This window comes from Erpetoichthys calabaricus, chromosome 7 (genome assembly GCF_900747795.2).
Source record: "Erpetoichthys calabaricus chromosome 7, fErpCal1.3, whole genome shotgun sequence".
Classification (NCBI taxonomy): domain Eukaryota; kingdom Metazoa; phylum Chordata; class Cladistia; order Polypteriformes; family Polypteridae; genus Erpetoichthys; species Erpetoichthys calabaricus.
The window spans coordinates 88,269,950-88,283,764 of record NC_041400.2 but is presented as its reverse complement, the minus strand read 5'-3'; positions in this window follow the sequence as shown (position 1 = coordinate 88,283,764).

The window sequence follows — 13,815 nt, the reverse complement described above, 5'->3', positions numbered from 1 at the left end:
CAAAACTCCTCACGACCTACAGTATATGGGACTGGGTACCAAACCTTTATGTGTTTCTCTGAGTTTTCTGTCTTCAAAATATATATATATATATATATATATATATATATATATATATATATATATATATATATATATATATACTGTATATACTGTATTTATATATATATATATATATTTTGTATATATACTGTATTTAAATAGATATCCCAAAATGTTCCTAAAAGAAAATTAATTTTAATTGATGATGAAATGTAACATTTAAATAAATTCTCAAATATAATGAAAATGTAATAAAATAAAAAAAATCTGTACTATGATATTTTGTTTTTTCCGTCCTACTTAAATTGTGTGGTATACTGATCTGTTTGCCTTTCCCCAACTTTAAAACAGTTTAAAAAACATTAGTGAAATTTATTATTCCATACTGAATGCTTAAATTAAATTTGATAGTGTATTCCAAATAGTAAAGCAAACATTAAATCAGCATACAGATTTATCTTATGCTTAGATTTATGCTCATGTTTGTGAATGTTTTGTAATTGTGGGCCTGTCTGTTGTGTCTGGGGAGCACATTAAGACATTTCAGCAGATCTGAGCTTAGCAAAACACATGATATTCAGTCCTTGGTGACTTGATAGAACAGAAACTTAGAATTTACGTTCACTGCTTTTGTTCTGTTCTCACTAGAGATTTTCTCACGCTGTTCAACCCCTTTTGAATCATTCAGTTCACCTTCCATTTCATGCTGGTGGCATACTTTAGATCTTATTTTTCAAAATTGGCCCTTATAACATTTCCTCAACTTCCCTCATGATTAACAACCATGTACTTATGTCTGCTTAATTTCTCTACAGTCTCTTTATACTTTGTTTTCTTTAACAACCCTCAGTATTCCTAAAGGCTGAATTTTGCTCGAAGCTTCTCTAATCATACACTCTCCTTTTCACTAAAGTACTCTTAGCCATCTAGTGAAGAAGCTATCCAGCTTTACAACTTTGTACTGTTAGACAGCATAGAGCTCCAGTTGAGACTAGACTAATTTCAAGAAAAAGCTTGAGTCTTTGCTGCAATAAAGAGTAAAGGCAGTGTAGTAAAAAGAAAAATTGAGTTCCATTTATGAACAATTCTGCACATCCTCTCTTTGACACATACCACTGAGTTCTTTCAGCCAATAAATTTTTCAGCAGAAGTATGTCAAGAAACGCTTCATACCAACAGCAATATGCTTGTATAATGCCCCACTGTGACTATCTTTTTGGTGTGTGTTCAGATCACAGTGCATTTAAGTCACTTGTTTAAGGCTTATGTGTAAATCTGGTCTCTGATCATAAAGAAAAATGTTTTTATAATCTGACACTGCAGAAAAGTACACACTGAGGCCAACTAAATTAATATAAGAGGGGCAAGAATAAGTGCATTTTCATGATTTTTCCCATTTTGTATCATACCTCTGATGTATCTGACTTTCTCTGTCAATTCAACCTGATCTCCTACATTATCTTAACATTATTTTAGGCCTTGATTGACTGATGGTGCTCAGTTTATCATACATATGGTTACTCTGTCCCTTTATTCAGGGTTTCTACCTACTGCACTCACATTTACAAAATTCTTGTTTTGAACATTCTTGTCGGGAAATTTCATTTTAGATAGATAGCTAGATAGATAGATAGATAGATAGATAGATAGATAGATAGATAGATAGATAGATAGATAGATAGATAGATAGATAGATAGATAGATAGATAGATAGATAGATAGATAGATAGATAGATAGATAGATAGATAGATAGATAGATACTTTATTAATCCCAATGGGAAATTCACATAATCCAGCAGCAGCATACTGATAAAAACAATATTAAAGAGTGATAACAGACAGTAACTTTGTATAATGTTAACGTTTACTCCCCCGGGTGGAATTGAAGAGTTGCATAGTGTGGGGGAGGAACGATCTCCTCAGTCTGTCAGTGGAGCAGGAAAGTGACAGCAGTCTGTCGCTGAAGCTGCTCCTCTATCTGGAGATGATACTGTTTAGTGGATGCAGTGGATTCTCCATGATTGACAGGAGCCTGCTTAGCACCCATCACTCTGCCACAGATGTCAAACTGTCCGGCTCCGTGCCTACAATAGAGCCTGCCATCCTCACCAGTTTGTCCAGGCGTGAGGCGTCCCTCTTCTTTATGCTGCCTCCCCAGCACACCACTGCGTAGAAGAGGGCACTCGCCACAACCGTCTGATAGAACATCTGCAGCATCTTATTGCAGATGTTGAATGACGCCAGCCTTCAAAGAAAGTATAGTCGGCTCTGTCCTTTCTTGCACAGAGCATCAGTATTGGCAGTCCAGTCCAATTTATCATCCAGCTGCACTCGCAGATATTTATAGGTCTGCACCCTCTGCTCACAGTCACCTCTGATGATTACAGGGTCCATAAGGGGTCTGGGCCTCCTAATATCCACCACCAGCTCCTTTGGTTTTGCTGGTGTACATTTTAACAATATTCAGCTGGATAGACAGTGGTATACTATAGGTCAATCATTTGTTTGAATATTTCCTGTTGAATGAATTTGTAGTGTTGCAGAATATTAAGAAGCAAGTCTTTTGGTTAGCTTTTATAAATAAGCAAAAGAGATCAATTAATGCCATTCTTTCTCAGGAGAATTGTCACAATGATTAGTAAAGGGTTTTTCACTAGACCTGTGCTTTTTAGCCATGGGACAGTGGTGCGCCATGAGAGCTACCCAGGTGTGCTGTGGAAATAAAAGTGTAGCACTTTATGGCTCTGAGTCTGAGAGAGACAAGCTCCGCAGGTGATTGAGACCTGCCTGAGGAGGACAGGACTATCTGGAGAAGCTGGCATACAAGCAACTCCATGATTGCTATGTTGCAGACACAGAATCTAGAGCACTTTGGATGTGTCTCCTGGCTGCTAGAGTCCATCTGCCTGGGCAGGTGGCCATTAGTGAGACTCACAGGGCTGGTGGATAGTGGGCATTTTAGCTGCCTCTGAGGCAGAGAGGCAGGGCAGCTGGTAAATGCCACAAAAGTGCTCACTAGGTGCCGTGTCTGTGAATGCTGATCTTGGAGTTCCTTTTGTACTGGCTTCTCTGGTAGTCCCACCACTTCGGACAGTTGAAGTGGTATATGAGATATAATGTGTTTGTGATTAATAAAAAAGTGGAGTACATTGGGATGTTGTTGGTTACAAAAAATGTGCTACCACAGAAAAAAAGTATCTTTAAAAAAAATTACTAACACACTATAACCACAAGGGAACAACAGAAAAAATGCATTATGGATAAATTCCCCATTAATGTTGATTTAAGTTCTCCCTCTGTGATACACATTCATACTCTTACTTTTGCCTAGAACTATTCTGATTTTACTGAATTGTGCTCTTCCTGGATATATTTCTATCTGTCTGGAGTGGTGGCTCTGAGGCTAAGGATCTGCGCTGGTACCCCGAAGGTTGCTGGTTAGAATCTCCGTCACTGCCAAAAGAGATCCTACTCTGCTGGGCCCTTGAGCAAGACCCCTAACCTGTACTTGCTCCAGGGGTGCTGTACGATGGCTGACCCTGCGCCCTGACCCCGAGGGGTATGCAAAAACTAACAAATTCCTAATACAAGAAATTGTATAAGGCAAAATAAAGAACAAAAAAAAAATGCATACAGTCTGTTGTATTTTATGTGAAATCTCTGCACACTTTGTCTTGTGGTGTGTCTGTTAACAACACTTTTCATTAATTTGGTTTGAACCTTGCACTTTTGTACTTCTTTCACTTTCTCTTACTGTATGTATAGTTTATGGATTGCATTGATTACTTTTTATATAGAATTTGGATTTGTTTTTATGGACTTTGCCTTGACTGAGATTTCAGCCTCAAATAACTGATTTGAATCTTTTTGCAGTTCAAAGGATGAAACAATTTTTTGATTGCCTGCTCTTGCCTGATGTCTGAATTGTGAACATTTTTCTTTGCATTGTGGAGATCTAGGAACTGGGAATGTTCTGTTTTCTTAATTAAAATGGATGTACTGCATTGCTGTCAATGCCTCCTATATGTGCTTCAACTGGAGCAATGATCTGATGTTCACACCCAGTGACCTTGCGGTGCTAAGGTGATCACACATGTAATATTGACGGTTATATGTATATGGTTATGTCTTGGAACCTTTGAATTCTGGTAATTATCTTCATATGCATGTTATAATATCGCCTACATTTTTAATGGATCAATCCTCCAGGGGCCTCAGAGTCTATGCTTTTACTGGATTTTTTCTGCATTGCTAATGCCACTTATTTGCCTCACCCCACCCCGCCCATTTCACCTTCTTCATTCTGCTGTGCTCCTGTACTCTAGTATTGTCTTTCTGCTTTGCTGAATACTCTTGTGATAAACTCCTGCATATTAAACAGTTTATCCAGAGCAAATGGTCACTCTGGAATATCCTAAAAACATACTGATATTATGTGTCGCCCAAAATATTTATATCGCAGGTCAGGGTGCTGCCACTGCCAGGCCATGTATGGAAAGTTCACTGGCAACATTTGTTGACTTGGTGCAATATGTTGATTTTCCTATCCACTGTAGTGGTCATATATTAAACCTAATCTGCACATCTGGCTTATCTGTTCGCACACTTATAGCAGTGATTTGGGCCTCTCTGACCATAAGACAGAACTTTTCACTGTCTCATTAACTCTCCCTCCTCTTATCAGTAAACATCAAATTTATTTCAGAAACATTAAAAATATCTGTTCCTCTATCCTTGTTGGATCCATTTCTAATCTTTTGCTATCTTCCCTATTCCATCCACAATAGATAGTCTTGTTGACTACTATAACTCAGCTCTTCATTCAGCACTAGATAAAACAGTTCCTTTAAAAGATAAGATTTTTTCCTTTAAGCATTCAGTTCCATGGTATAATTCAGAATTACAGACTATGAAAACAGCTGGCTGAGGGCTTGAGAGAATGTCACATAAAACTGGCCTCACTGTGCGCGTCCAGACTTTCTCTAACCATCAAAGTGCTTACTAAGATGTACTAACTGCAACCAAGAGCACACATTATTGCAGAGTAATAGAACTGGCCATGATAACCCAAGGGTTTGTTCACTGTAGTGTGGTATAGCGGGTCCACAGCTCCCGTTCTAAGGCCAGTTTTAAAATAAATAATCACTGCGCTCGCAGCTTGGTGAGGGGGCATGGTGGTTGTGAGGCTGAAGCGATTTTCAGGGCGATTCGCGAGGTGGCCGTTTCTTACCTAAGTGCACAGGTGAGAAACCGCCCGCATCCGTGATTGTTCCTGGGGCTGCTGATTTACCACAGCTGCCATGCCCTCTTGATATATAGAAGCGTGAGTCGGTTAAGAGGAAAAAAAAAGGAGAGACAACAGGTGAAAGAAAGCCGGAGGTTGCAGGAGAGCAGGAAGCTGCAGTAGCAGGAGAAAGTCGGTGCGGGAGAGCGAGCAAGCGAGCGACTGCATGCTCGCGCACAGCTGATCAGGAAGCTTGGGTGTTAGGCCGACACCCGAGGAGTAGCAGTAGTGGTCGCTCCCGCAGAGTTTATTCTGAAGGGCAGGAGTGACCAGAAGGCGGGTGACTGGCCGCATAAGGTTGAGAAGGCTGCGGGAGTCGGGACTTGGGATGTGGTTTTCCCCAGCGTGAGAGCCCTGGTCTTTGGGGAATCCCAAGTCACTGTTCGGTGGTGCCTACTGGAGCCAGGGATTGGTGAGGCAATCCAAACGGCAGAGTGAAGAGAAGGCCAGCTGCAGGAAGGGCGACTCCCCTGTTGAGAAGCCCAGATGGGGGAAGCAGGGGAACCGCCAGGTAAAAAGGTACCAGGCTTGTTGTTGTAATGTTTTTAAAAAAGAATGCTTCCTGCATTATTTTAACCTCGTTGTTCTTAAGAAAATTTTTTTCTATTGTTTTTAACCTCCATGTTTCACTACTGTTTTTATGGATTATTTATTTAATGAAGACTGTTTTGAAGCACTGCACTTACTTTACTTTATTTAATTTGAACACTGTTTCTTTTGTTCTGTTTTAATAAAAGCACTTGGCACTTTTATGTACCATCCCCTTTGCTATTGTTGTTGCCTCACTGCATAGCTCATCAGTAGCATTACCGACGGTGATGGGTTCAAGGGCTCCCGGACAGAAGATGGGAGCATGCAGCAAACCCGCTTCGTCAGATGTAGTTAACAACTACTATGACCTACATCCAGCTCAATTACCTCCTCTACTGAAGTCTCTGAAAAATTCCTCCACTTTTTCCATAATAAAATTAAAAATTTAAATAATTCAACTTACATAAATCCATCATCCATTTATATCTTTCCCTGTCTTCCCACTACTTGGTGAGTACTGATATTGCATTGCAAACTTCCTGCTTATGGATCTGTTGAGCTAAAGTCTTATTAGCCTTCTCTCCGTGTTCCGTGTAGTAATGATGTTGCTATTTAAAAATGAGTTGTTCCGTTTCTTTTGTTGTCAACAGGTTGAGTTCTCATTTCAAAGCCTGTCTTTTTATATGAAGTGCCTCATTTGGTGACCTGGCATGTTCTTGATCTACTGTATTCTGGTAATAACATAAATCCATTATCCATTTATATCTTTCCTTGTCTTCTCACTCCATCCAGTTTCTTTTCTAAATCTTCATCCGTCACATCTACATTTGTTAATGACCTGCTTTGTAAGATGAGGCCAGTTACTTGTGTACTGAAACCCATTACCACCACACTTGTTAAATCCTGCCGTTATGCCAGCCGCTTTTAAAATCACTTCTTTAACTCTGGTGTTATAAAAGTTTGGTCTAGATATTGACAGTCTTAACAATTTTAGGAATATTTTTCACTTACCTTTTCTGTTGAAAGCTGTTGAGCGTGTTGTAGCCTCCCAACTTACCAAATACTTAACTTCTTACCCTTTCAGCCTGGTTTCAGAGCGCAGCACAGCTGTGAAACTGCTCTGCTTCAGGTAGCCAATGATTTGATTATGACAGTAAGTCTGGGCAAACCAGTCTAATAAATCTGTTAAGACCTCGGGACAGCATTTGACACTGTCAGTCATGATATTCTATTGTCCATAATGGATAACATTCAGGGTATCACTAGTACTGTCCTCCAGTGGTTTATGTCCTATCTGACTGATAGGCAAGAGTTTGTTAGTCTTGGCAATAGCAGGTCCAGCAGTCACACAAGGCTCTGTCCTCAGCCCTTTGTTATTCATAGCTTTGTACTGGGTTATTATTTTTATGCACAGATGATTCTGAACTGTATTTCAGTGTTACAACTGAAACTTCATCTCAGCTCACAACTTGCATCAGTAAAATTAAAACCTGGATGGAGCAATAAAACTGAACTCCTGCAAATTGGTACTAAAGTACAACTTAAGAAAATGAGCTGTTGATGATGATCTCATCAGACCTTCATCTACTGACAAGAAATCTTAGTGTCATTTTTGATTAAACCCTTTCTTATTCCACCCACATTAACCACATTAAGAAACTTTCTTATTTCCACCTCTATAACATATTCTGTGTTTGCTTTTTCTTTTCCTTTTTAATGCTGAGAAACTTGCCCATGCTTTTATCACATCCCACATCAATTATTGTAACTCCATAATGTTGCCCCTTCAAATCTTATTTCACATCTCCAGTTAATTCAAAACTCTGCTGCAAGAGTCCCTACACAAACCAGTAGCAGCAAGCACGTAACAAACACCCTGCTCAGCTTTCACTGGTTCCCTGTGTCTTACAGGTTTGAATTTAAAATTCTATTAATAACATACAAACCTTTAAATAACCTTGCACCGGAAATCAGTAACTTTCTCCATCACTATGCTCCTGTTTGCCCACTAATGTTCTCTGATTCTGGCCATCTTGTTGTGTGTCACCCTAATCTGCACTCTGTGGATGAAAGGGCCTTCAGCTATATAGCTACCTGACTTTAGAATGACCTCCCAAAATTAATTAGATCAGCTGACTCAATTCATTCTTTTAAAAAACTACTTAAAATTCATCTGTTCAGAAAGGCGTTTAGCTTAACCTAACATTCTGCCCATTTTTTCAGTTTACCTCTCTGTCTAGATGCTTGGGATAATTTTTGTGTGTGTAGGTGTTATTTAAAAAATTGTGTTATTTTTTCAGCCTTTTCTTCTTGTATTGAATTTAGTATTTTACTCTGGTTTGTTGTCTTTTATTCTATTTAATGCTATGGATATCCGCTATAATGTTCTATGGAGAAAATATTTGTATCTAATATTACGTATACCCTGCTGTTCATTCTGAGACTCTATGAAGCGCATTGAATATGGGAAAGGTGCTATATACTGTAAATAAAATGTGTTATTATTATTATTATTGAAATGGTTCTTGGTCCCCTTCTACTTAATATCTAGCTGTTACCAATGGGATGCTTCACTTACAAACACATTTTCAATCATACATGAATAATACCCAGTTATATATGATGAACATTCCTGAATGTTTACCAGATATAGGCAACATCCATGCCTTCCTCACTGACATCAGTACATAAATTCTATGTTCCCAAAGCTGAAAAAAAACACAACTGAACTACTACTTGTGGGAGATGTAACATCTTAAACCTTCTCACTAGATACTTTCTGAAATATTTTTCAATTGTGCATTATGCATTATATTTCTTAATGATACTGAGTTTTTAGAATATCTCTGCAGCAGTAAGGAATAACTCCTTCACCAATGGAATAATGCTGAAGTCTGGCCCTTTCTGTCTTGCATGGATGAAGAAAAGCCAAGCCATATTTTCATCACTTCTTAAATAGGCAAAAAGCATGTACTTTGAGTTATCTAACTGTTCAGAGAAAGACTACTCAATATTGAAATGCTGCTTCCAAAGTTTTGACATACAACCAACATAAAAAACACTTAGCTCCACTACACTTTCTTCACATACTAAATCACATTATCTTAAAAACTCTACTACTTAATTAATTTCTAATTTCTGCATCACATCTCATTAACATTGCCCAAGACATACCTTCCTGTCCTCCTCTACTACTGATGAATCCTACTATCATATATAATTGTTATACAGCTCTTTATCAATGTTCATTTAAATTCATGGTGTGCTCTATAAAAGGGTATTAAATAAAATAAATATTGATTAATTGGTTGTGCATATGCTGCCTTGCAATTAGGCAGGATGTTATTAAGCTATTGGCAAAACTATGCTTGGCTTAAAACAGGAATATTTATACAGAAATAAATCATGTACTTAGAATGGTTAATAATATGCAGCCGGAAAAGTAATTATGATTAGTGTGTATTAAATTGCATAATGCATATAATACGTTGTCCTAAAAATGAAAATTCAGAGTTCAATTCATTTTTTGTTTGTTGTTTCCACATACCATCAACTTTCTTTAAATATTGTTTAAATAAAATTGAATACAACATGTGCACATATTTGAGAACTGAATTGGCACATGTATGCAGGTACATGCAGTTATTCCATTACATCATCCATCCATCCATCCATTTTCCAACCTGCTGAATCCAAACACAGGGTCACGGGGGTCTGCTGGAGCCAATCCCAGCCAACACAGGGCACAAGGCAGGAAACAATCCCGGGCAGGGTGCCAACCCACCGCAGTCCATTACATCAAAAATCCATTTTATTGGAAAATACTGTAAAGGTTTCAAGTAGATTTGTAGTATTCTAGATACAAAAACTAGTATTATATTAATGAAAGCAAAAATGTGGTAAAGGTGTTCCATGTATTTTGACATTAATGCTAATGAAGACCAACACTGCCACTTTGCAGTAGCATTTTTCATTAGTTTTTTGATCTGAAGGGTTTAGCATGTAAAGATTTTTAATGCCTCAACTGCAGTGTGTACTAGAAAACTTCTTTGGCAATTATTGATATGGTAATTAATATGGTAAATGAATTATGGTCAATCAAGACCAGGGGCCTCATGCATAACACCTTGTGTAGAATTCACACTAAAACATGGCATACAGACAAAAGTGGAAATATGCGTACGCACAAAAAAATACAGATGCATAAATCTGTGCGTAAGTCAACTTCCACGTTCTTCCGCTACATAAATCCAGGTAATGCATGTGCACGTGCTTGCCGCCCCACCCAGACTCCTCCCAGAATTGTGAGTCTTTGAATATGCAAATCAATATAAATAGCCCCTTTTGTTTTGCGTTCTGTGAAAAGAGAATGGCAAAAGCATGGGGGAAAAAGAAGAATTTCAGTAAATACCAAGTAGAGGCAAGGATAAACATACTATTTGTTGGTTTAAGCAGTGATATAATCAACAAAAGGAAGTTGTTGCTACACCCTATCAGTTATGGGTTCTTGCTGTGAAGTTAGTTATGGTGTGGTTGATGTTTTTAATTGAAAGAATAGAGGTCTTGCTATTTGCTTATTGGTTGCACATAAGTACATCCATCCATCCATTATCCAACCCGCTATATAATAATAATAATAATTCATTACATTTATATAGCACTTTTCTCAATACTCAAAGCGCTATCCACACAGGGAGGAACCAGGAAGCAAACCCACAATCTTCCACAGTCTCCTTACTGCAAAGCAGCAGCACTACCACTGCGCCACCCTAACTACAGGGTCACGGGGGTCTGCTGGAGCCAATCCCAGCCAACACAGGGCGCAAGGCAGGAAACAAACCCCGGGCAGGGCGCCAGCGTGCTGCAGGGCACACACACACACACACACACACACACACACACACACTAGGAACAATTTAGAATCGGCAATGCACCCAACCTGCAAGTTTTTAGACTGTGGGAGGAAATGGGAGCACCAGGAGGAAACCCACGCAGACACGGGGAGAACATGCAAACTCCACGCAGGGAGGAGCCGGGAAGTGAACCCGGGTCTTCTAACTGCAAGGCAGCAGCACTACCCACTGTGCCACCGTGCCAACATAAGTACATCCTTTTGCTTAACCACTGGTGTAAATTTCTGTCCTCCAGGGTTTTCAGTTACTTGGTTACTGGCCTTTGTTCAGGACACTGGTGCCCAGCCATAAAAGACATCCCTGCGATGTTATAAGGTCTAGATATTGATCATCTTATCAGATAAAGCTGAAATCTGCTGAGGAATCTCACCACACAGACAGAGACTTTGTAGCTGGCAATAAGTGTCTTTTAACCCAGGTTCTGTGTTCTAGCCATAGAAAAGAATGGATAATGTCAATCTGTCCTACAACACACGCATCCACACTTAAACATAAAGTAATTAATTCCTTCCTTGAGCATTATGACATGGGACTTGGAAAGCTAATCAGTTATGGCAAATGTTAGGTAATAACATAAGTGAAAGGCAAACTGTATTACAGCAACTTGACCATTATGGATACTAGGTGAATATGGCACTCTCATGGTAAATTATACAGTCAGTGAAATACTGAGTCATTATAATCTGCAAATAATGGAGCTGTGAGTTTGGTTTAGTGTAAGGTAAATGTTGATTGAATTTGTGCATGATGTCATACATGTCTTCATTCAGATCTAGATGACCTTTTGTTTTTCTTGCTTGCATTTTATACCTTTATGGTTAGGAAAATCATTTAACTTACCTGTTACAACTTAAACATCTAGAAAAGTGAGATACGGATGCACTGGTAGCCTTCTGTTTGTGCTCAGGCAGCTGGGAAGACTTCATAAAACAGAAATAACTTGCTTATGCAGTGGTTCTCATGCACGCCAAGTTAGGCTTGCTGACAGATGATTGCTGCCCATCCATGCAAGCACAAGTGCAAGCACAAGCAGTCTATTGGTGTTTCATTAACTTATATTAGTATCATTAGACAGGATTACCCATGTTTGCTGATAACATTGTGATCTGTAACGATAGTAGGGAGCAGGTTGAGGACACCCTGGAGAGGTGGAGATATGGTCTAGAGTGGAGAGGAATGAAGGTCAGTAGGAACAAGACAGAATACATGTGTGTAAATGAGAGGGAGATGAGTGAAATGGTGAGGATGCAAGGAATAGAGTTGGCAAAGGTGGATGAATTTAAATACTTGGGTTCAACAGTACAGAGTAATGGGGGTTGTGGAAGAGAGGTGAAAAAGAGAGTGCAGGCAGGGTGGAATGGGTGGAGAAGAGTGTCAGGAGTGATTTGTGACAGACGGGTATCAGCAAGAGTGAAAGGGAAGGTCTACAGGACAGTAGTGAGACCATCTATGTTATATGGGTTGGAGATGGTGGCACTGACCAGAAAGCAGGAGACAGAGCTGGAGGTAGCAAAGTTAAAGATGCTAAGATTTGCACTGGGTGTGACAAGCATAGATAGAATTAGAAATGAGTACATTAGAGGGTCAGCTCAAGTTGGACGGTTGGGAGACAAAGTCAGAGAGGCGAGATTGCATTGGTTTGGCCATGTGCAGAGGAGAGATGCTGAGTATATTGGGAGAAGGATGTTAAGAATAGAGCTGCCAGGTAAGAGGAAAATAGGAAGGCCTAAGAGGAGGTTTACGGATATGGTGAGAGAGGACATGCAGGTGATGGGTGTAACAGAGCAAGATGCAGGGGACAGAAGGATATGGAAGAAGATGATCCACTGTGGCAACCCCTAAAAAGAGCATCTGAAAGAAGAAGAAGTATCTGTTTGCCAACACTAGCTGCTATTGAAGGTGAAAAAGAGGCAGTTGTCCAAAACATACAGGTTGGTGTAACTACTGTAGAAGTAAAATTGAAACAGTAAACTAGTTTATATTTGAAGTCACACATAGAATGTTTCTCTGTTTTAAGATAGATAAGTTCACAGTAAGGAGACCTGGGTTCACTTCCCAGGTCCTCCCTGAGTGGAGTTTGCATGTTCTCCCCGTGTCTGCGTGGGTTTCCTCCCGGTGCTCCAGTTTCCTCCCACAGGCCAAAGACATGCAGGTTAGGTGCATTGGCGATCCTAAAATTGTCCCTAGTGTGTGCTTGGTGTGTGGGTGTGTGTGTGTGCGTGTCCTGCGGTGGGCTGGCAGTCTGCCCGGGATTTGTTCCTGCCTTGTGCCCTGTGTTGGCTGGGATTGGCTCCAGCAGACCCCCGTGACCCTGTGTTAGGATATAGCAGGTTGGATAATGGATGGATGGAAGTTTGAAGATTCATCAATGGTTTTCAATGGGAAAATATGACATTTCAAAACTTTGCACAATGCAATCTGTTTGAGATATTTCAATTACAATTGAACTTTCTTTAAAAAATTTCTGTGAAAAATAAGTGTGGCAAATTTCAATTAAAATTGGTCCATGAGGGGCAAAGCTGTTAACTGCAGACAGACATGGCTATCACAGCAGGTGCTTTTCACATTATATGTGAATTCATCAAAAATGGTACAGAGTAGGAAATTCTGCTTGCCAGGTATTGACAGATATGGTCCAGATAGGTCTGAGACAAGAAATAGAATAGAAGTGAAAAGCACTCCAAGGTGAATAGGGCAGAAAATGCAAACTTAAACAGAGACTTTACTGTAGTTGATGACATGGGATTTTATTCTTTGTTTCCCCTATAAAAATTCAGCAGATCTACTAATTTAATTTCATTATTTTTAAAAAAAATTAATCAAAGTCATCAGAAATGTTAACATTTTTCACAATTCTTGCCAACTCTACTAGCTATTGATAGTGCTTATGTTGTGTTCTAGCCCCCTGCTGTATCACAGACTACATTTAGAACAAAATATATGCACTCAGTCAGCTTCTCACAGGAACTTAAAAATAGCCACTGTTTTAGCTAAAATCCATGTTTTAAAATGTGATATTTTAGTAGTGAGTGACAGTTGTTACA